Source organism: Triticum dicoccoides, chromosome 2B, assembly GCF_002162155.2.
Source record: "Triticum dicoccoides isolate Atlit2015 ecotype Zavitan chromosome 2B, WEW_v2.0, whole genome shotgun sequence".
NCBI classification, from domain to species: Eukaryota; Viridiplantae; Streptophyta; class Magnoliopsida; order Poales; family Poaceae; genus Triticum; species Triticum dicoccoides.
The window spans coordinates 75,149,572-75,155,322 of record NC_041383.1 but is presented as its reverse complement, the minus strand read 5'-3'; the positions used below and the strand labels follow the sequence as shown (position 1 = coordinate 75,155,322).

Here is a 5,751-nt window from a genome sequence, read left to right as displayed (position 1 = left end):
CTTCTTTGAGATGTCCTTGTGGTGGACACTCTACATTTGTGTGTGATGACTGGTGTATGTCATTTACGCCCTTTAGTATGCAGTGGAACATCATCTGAAATCAATATACTCTTTCTTTCTGGTGGTATTGTTGTGAACTTGTTCCTAATGCCATGATAGTGCTTTGCGATGCTGATGCGGTGGGGCTCTAGACCCTCTTGACATGTATGCATTTTACTCTGCATTGGAATATCACTTGAAGTGCATGTCTTTTTTCTGGCTGTATTTGTTTTTAATGCCATGATATACATTTTGTCTTGATAGCTTTGCTGTGTAAATGGAAAATCTATGAAAATTTTCCTTCAGTTAGTGGATTGATTCTCGAAGCACAAAAGGGGAGTCAAGACCTGAGGTCAGCTTTAGTATGACACCAAATGAAGCTGAAAGACCAAATATTCAGATCAAGCTGCTGCTGCTCAGCACCTCTTCTCTGCTTGTACCAAGATTCAGATCGATAATGTGGAGCATGTCTCATTTCGGGCTGCGATCAGATGTGGGTAGGAGCCCTCGGAGATTTTGCTGCTTCTCTGTTCCGTTTGGCGTAAAGGAAAAAAGATCACGGTCTGGGTTTCAGTCTGTACAGATTCTCCTCCTTTAATGCTTAAGCAGAGCTTCCGATGTTTAAATTAAAAACCAATGTGGTGGCTCAAGCAATGATTCAGTCTGTAGACATAGCTTAAGTTTCTCTTGCGTGAAGACAAAGGTTGGTTTTCACCCTTCTGAAGTCAAGATTATTTGCACTTGCACATATGCAGAATCTTCATAATAGATAACGATCAATTTCAAAAAAATCATGACCATTTTAAAATTGCAATTTAAAGTATTCACGGGCATTTCTTAAATATGTAATTTTGAAAGAACCATGTACTTTAAAAAATCGTGTACATCTTTTTTTATAATGCAGGGACGTTATTATTATTACTTTTTGAGTATATTTAAAATTCAACTCATTTTAAAATTAAACTTTGAAAAAATCATGAAAGCTATTTTGAATGCATGGAAATTTTTTTAATCCATGAAATCTTAAAAAATTCATGAACATTTTATAAAATTTGGATAACATTGTTTAATATGTATTTGTTTTTTTTGTGGCTTCGCCCGGTAACATGTGCTCAAAGGGAGTATTTGTTTTAGTGAAGTTGTTTTTAGAGAATTTATCTTTTTTAGGACCTAGGAGTACTAGAGAATTGTTTTTTTGGCAAATTTATAGAATTTATCTTTTTTTTTGTTTGAGACAAATTTAGAGAATTTATGTATCTGTCAAAGATAACACGGTTCAACCCCGGAACGGGCCCATGTGTGCGCCTAGGCAGGTTGTCTCTCGGAATGGGCCGAGCCGCAATGCCGCGGGACCGAATTTCAGGCGCCTGAAGAAGAATAGCAGACGCGCAAAAAGAAAGGAGGGGCGGAGCGCCGCCGGCCACATCAACATTTCGGCGACCACGGGAGGGGCGGAGCGCCGCCGGCCACATCAACATTTCGGCGACCACGGGAGGGGCGGCGCCGGCCACACCAAGATTTCGGTGACCACGGGAGGGGCGGCGTGTCTCCACTCCACTGCCTTCTTTGTAGCCATACGGGCGGCCCGGTAACTCAAGCAGTCCACGGGCGCGGCGGCAACGACTCCGGCGACGACGGCGCGGTAACTCCGGTGACCCCCATTTTTCCCCCATTGTCGGGAGTTGGATTAGTCATTTCCTGCTTCTGCTCCGACTCGGGGTCTAGGTTCTATCTGCAATCCGAGCGCGGCCGGGAGTTGGATTAGTCACTCCGATCGAGGTTCTAGCCGCTTCATAAATAAGGGGAGGGGTTCCAAGACCTAACACATAATTGATTCATTGCCAGGTTAGACACATCTGGATCCCCATTGTCGTCTCTCTCGTTTCTTCTCCTCTACTGGCTGGCAACCTCGTAACCATCAGAATCAAAAAATCAATCTTCAGATCCAGTTAGTGCGGGAAGAACATGTCTAAGCGTCAGCACTCGCACCTCGACGTCGACCGCACCGGGAAAAGGCCATGCCGTGTGTCCAAGAAGCACCTCTACCTGGTGCTGGACGACTGGCACAAGGGCTTCAGCATCCACAAGATCGACGTCGACGCCTTGCAGGAAACCACCACCGACGACCTGCACCATGGGTTCCCAGACCCTGCTGCTCTCCGGTTAGCCGCACCAGTGAAACGTCTTCACATGGACTTCGCCGCCATGGGCAGCCACATCTTCATCACCACCAACCCATGCTGTCCACACACTCCCACCCTCGTGTTCGACACCGAGACGGCTGGGCTCCCATGGGCCCCCGCCCACCGGTTCGACTCATCGACACAACCACCTTCACCATGGCCGCCGGCGGCATGATGTACGCGTTGACACATCGCCATGTCCACGAGCAGCACTCCTTCGAGGCCATGTCGTGGGCGCCAGCGGATAAGGACGAGCCGTGGCCGAGCCCAACCATGAGGTGGTCCTGGAAAAGCGTGCCCTCGCCGCCACCGTTCGCCATGGACGACGTGATCACCTCTTACACGCTGCACCCGGACGGGCGCACCATATTCATGTCCGCGCATACTTAATTATTTACCTTTGGTCGATGCCAAAACAACTTTTTTGCCCATTTGCCTGGAGTCACCTTGATGAACTTTGCCCATGCCCTGCCCACCGGCAAAGAAAATTAAGTAAAGGGTTATTAAATAGTTCATATCAGAAAACGACGAACTAATAATAGGTCGAGATGTAGTTAATAATGATTGAAATTACCTGTTGACTATCCCCTTCACGATGGTGTAGTCTTTATCTTCTTTAAGTAGCGAGTCTAGTAATTCAACTCTTCCTTCCTCAACTTTAATGTCTAACAAGATCCAGTGCCAACTGCATGCGCACACGTTTGCATGTCTTAATTATGCGGGCATGTGTATAAAATTAATCAACTACCATAAACCGTATACACTTAATTATTAACATCTAACTAGCTAGTAAGCAAAAACAGAATTTGTATTACAAGACAGTGTGACTCACATGAAGTTGTAAGGACGTAGTATATCTTCATTAGTATAGAAGTGCTTCAAGAACTCTAGCATGCTTTCCTCTACACCTGCTTGATAAACTGGAAAATTCCATATGTACTCATTAATGGTATTTGGGTCAATGAACCCAATGCCATAGCGTCCAGATTTTTTCATTTCATACATCTTCATCCTGCATATAATACGACAGAAAAGAATATAATGAGGATAATTACATGTAATGATTGATCAAAATTATCACTACATAGCTAGCTTGAGACTTAAATTATAGAAAGAAATCACTTACAGACAATAGCAACTGACGATAGACTTGTCGAGTGCGTCTTGATTGTATAACTGAAATAGTTTTGAATACTCAACGGCCAGAGCTTTCTCATGGTAGTAATGCTCACGCTTGACATTCACCATGAGGGACTCTCGATTGAAAATCTTGGTAATGTTCATATACCATTGATGTAATTCATACATTCTCGTTGGAAGGTCCTTGACCTTGTCTGGATGGATCAAAGGTTAGCCCCGGACATATTTCTGTTTTATTTCCGATTCTCTAAGCGGAGACATGGGCTCGATTTCGAGGAGTTGTCCAACAGAGATCTTGAGCATTTCAGCCTGCACTATATGCTCCTCCGTTATTAGCACATCGCCCAGCCGGGGAACGCTAACGGTTTGCCCACAATAATATTTGGTGCGCGTACTCCTCTCATGTGTTGTTGGCACAACAAGCGGGGGGATCACTTGCGCCGCCTGTTCTCCCAGCTGGGGAACGGTTTTCCCGCATTTTTTGCTAGCTGCTTGTTGGCTCGAGCTCAAGCTCGCTTCCTTCTGTAGCCGTGCTCGATGTAGCTTCCTAATTTGGCGCTCATAGTCTGAGTCAACAGGCTTGGGAGCTGGTGCTCTAGCCATACGAATGAAGTGGTCAATCGTTTTCTCAGGCACTTTCTCCTTTGGCGGCGGTGCCGGTTTCAGTCCAAAATGGGCATCCACTTGGGCCTGCACTATGGCTGTGTTTTGCTCCTCGGTCATGTCGTAAGGCCTCTGAGGAAGAGGACCGAGGCTTGGACCATATTTATATCGCTTGTCTCCGCCTGTACTTCCTGTACTACCTCGACTCGTACCGATACGCACCATAGCTGCGGCGTGTCTCTTCTGCGATTGCTGAGACGGCAAAGACGGCTGACGTGGCTGACGCTGTGCTGGACTTGAAGCAGGAGGAGTGGCCTGACGCTGTGCCGGACATGAAGGAGGAGGAGTCTTCTCACGCGTTCGGGGACTTGGAGGAGGTGGCGGACTTCGAGGAGGAGTCGGCTCACGTGTTTGTGGACTTGGAGGAGCGGGAGTCTGCTGACTCGGTGGCAGACTTCGAGGAGGAGTCGGCTCACGCGTTCGTGGACTTGGAGGAGCGGGAGTCTGCTGACTCGGCGGCGGACTTCGAGGAGGAGTCGACAGACGACGCGGTGTCGGTGGACTTGGAAAGATGATGCAATCCTTTCTCCATAGGATGATATGATGTACGGCCTCTCCCAGTGTGCACTCGCCATCACCTCCAGCAATGTCAAGTGCTAGCATCGAATATGGCTCCACCACTTCATCAACCATGACACGAGCATAGCCCATTTGTTTTTTGCCTTCGTCTTTAGAAGTTCTAGTGTGAAACTCAAGCGGGTCACCTCGGAATTGCAACCATCATACAAAGGAGTCATCAAGTCTACCTCCAGTTGCGCCAGTTTGGCCTCCTCTTTTGAAGCAGCTCTGTAGCTTGTCGTCTTCTTGCGAAGCAGGTCTCGAACATGTGGGTCCCACATGGCTGAACTTACTAGCAACGAAGACGGCGACGTGTCCGCGTCTTCTCCGCCTTGAACTACCTCTTCGCCATCAACATTTCCAAGGCCATCTTCCACTTCGAGCACATAATCGGTCATCTCTTCATCTGGTGGCCCCATGTCGTTATTTCCTGCCCCGTCGACGTCCTCATCACCATCATCATCATCTTCACTTATCCACCGAGTATGGCCATGCATGAAACCATGCATGAGCAGGTGCGCCTTGAATGTACCACCCTTAAAGGGGTCGAGCCTGACTCCTCCTTTGCATTTTCGACACGGACATAAAACATCCTTCAGTCTTTTTTCATACATGTCATCCACAGCGGATTGCCAGTATCTTTCCACCATCCTTCCATTGACCTTCATTATCATCTGCGCCCGTAGCAAATATTACAACCACGTATATATGCATGCATGGATCAAATTCATACAAAAATTCAGCATGACCTTCCCTAAACATAGGACATATTGAGTTTGCATGCCCGAAATTCGCCAAAATGGAATTGAATCGACATTTCGGCAAAACATAGGCAACTCATGTCACCCACATTATTTCATCAAATACACAATGTAGGCAACTCAAATTATGCCACACACAATTCGGTATATATATTCTCATATCGCCCATATATATATAGTTTCGGTCCAATCCACACAAACACATTTTTTGCTCACCTATGTGTCGAGAGGGATATCGAGCACCTTTCTTATTAATTACCTAGTAGCTCTAGATATATAGCTCTAACTAGCTAGCTAGCTAGCTAGGGAGAGAGAGAGCTAGCTAGCTAGGGAGATAGTGGGAGAGGAGAGGGAGAGAAGAGGGAAGGCATTAATGGAAGAGGGGGGAGGGCAAAGAAGAGGGGGAG

At 46.7% G+C, this 5,751-nt stretch overlaps 1 pseudogene; it reads left to right on the top strand.

Moving 5' to 3' along the window:
- The first annotated feature begins 2,004 nt into the window (after positions 1-2,004).
- On the top strand, positions 2,005-2,612 carry LOC119360505 (annotated as a pseudogene).
- The last annotated feature ends 3,139 nt before the right edge of the window (positions 2,613-5,751 follow it).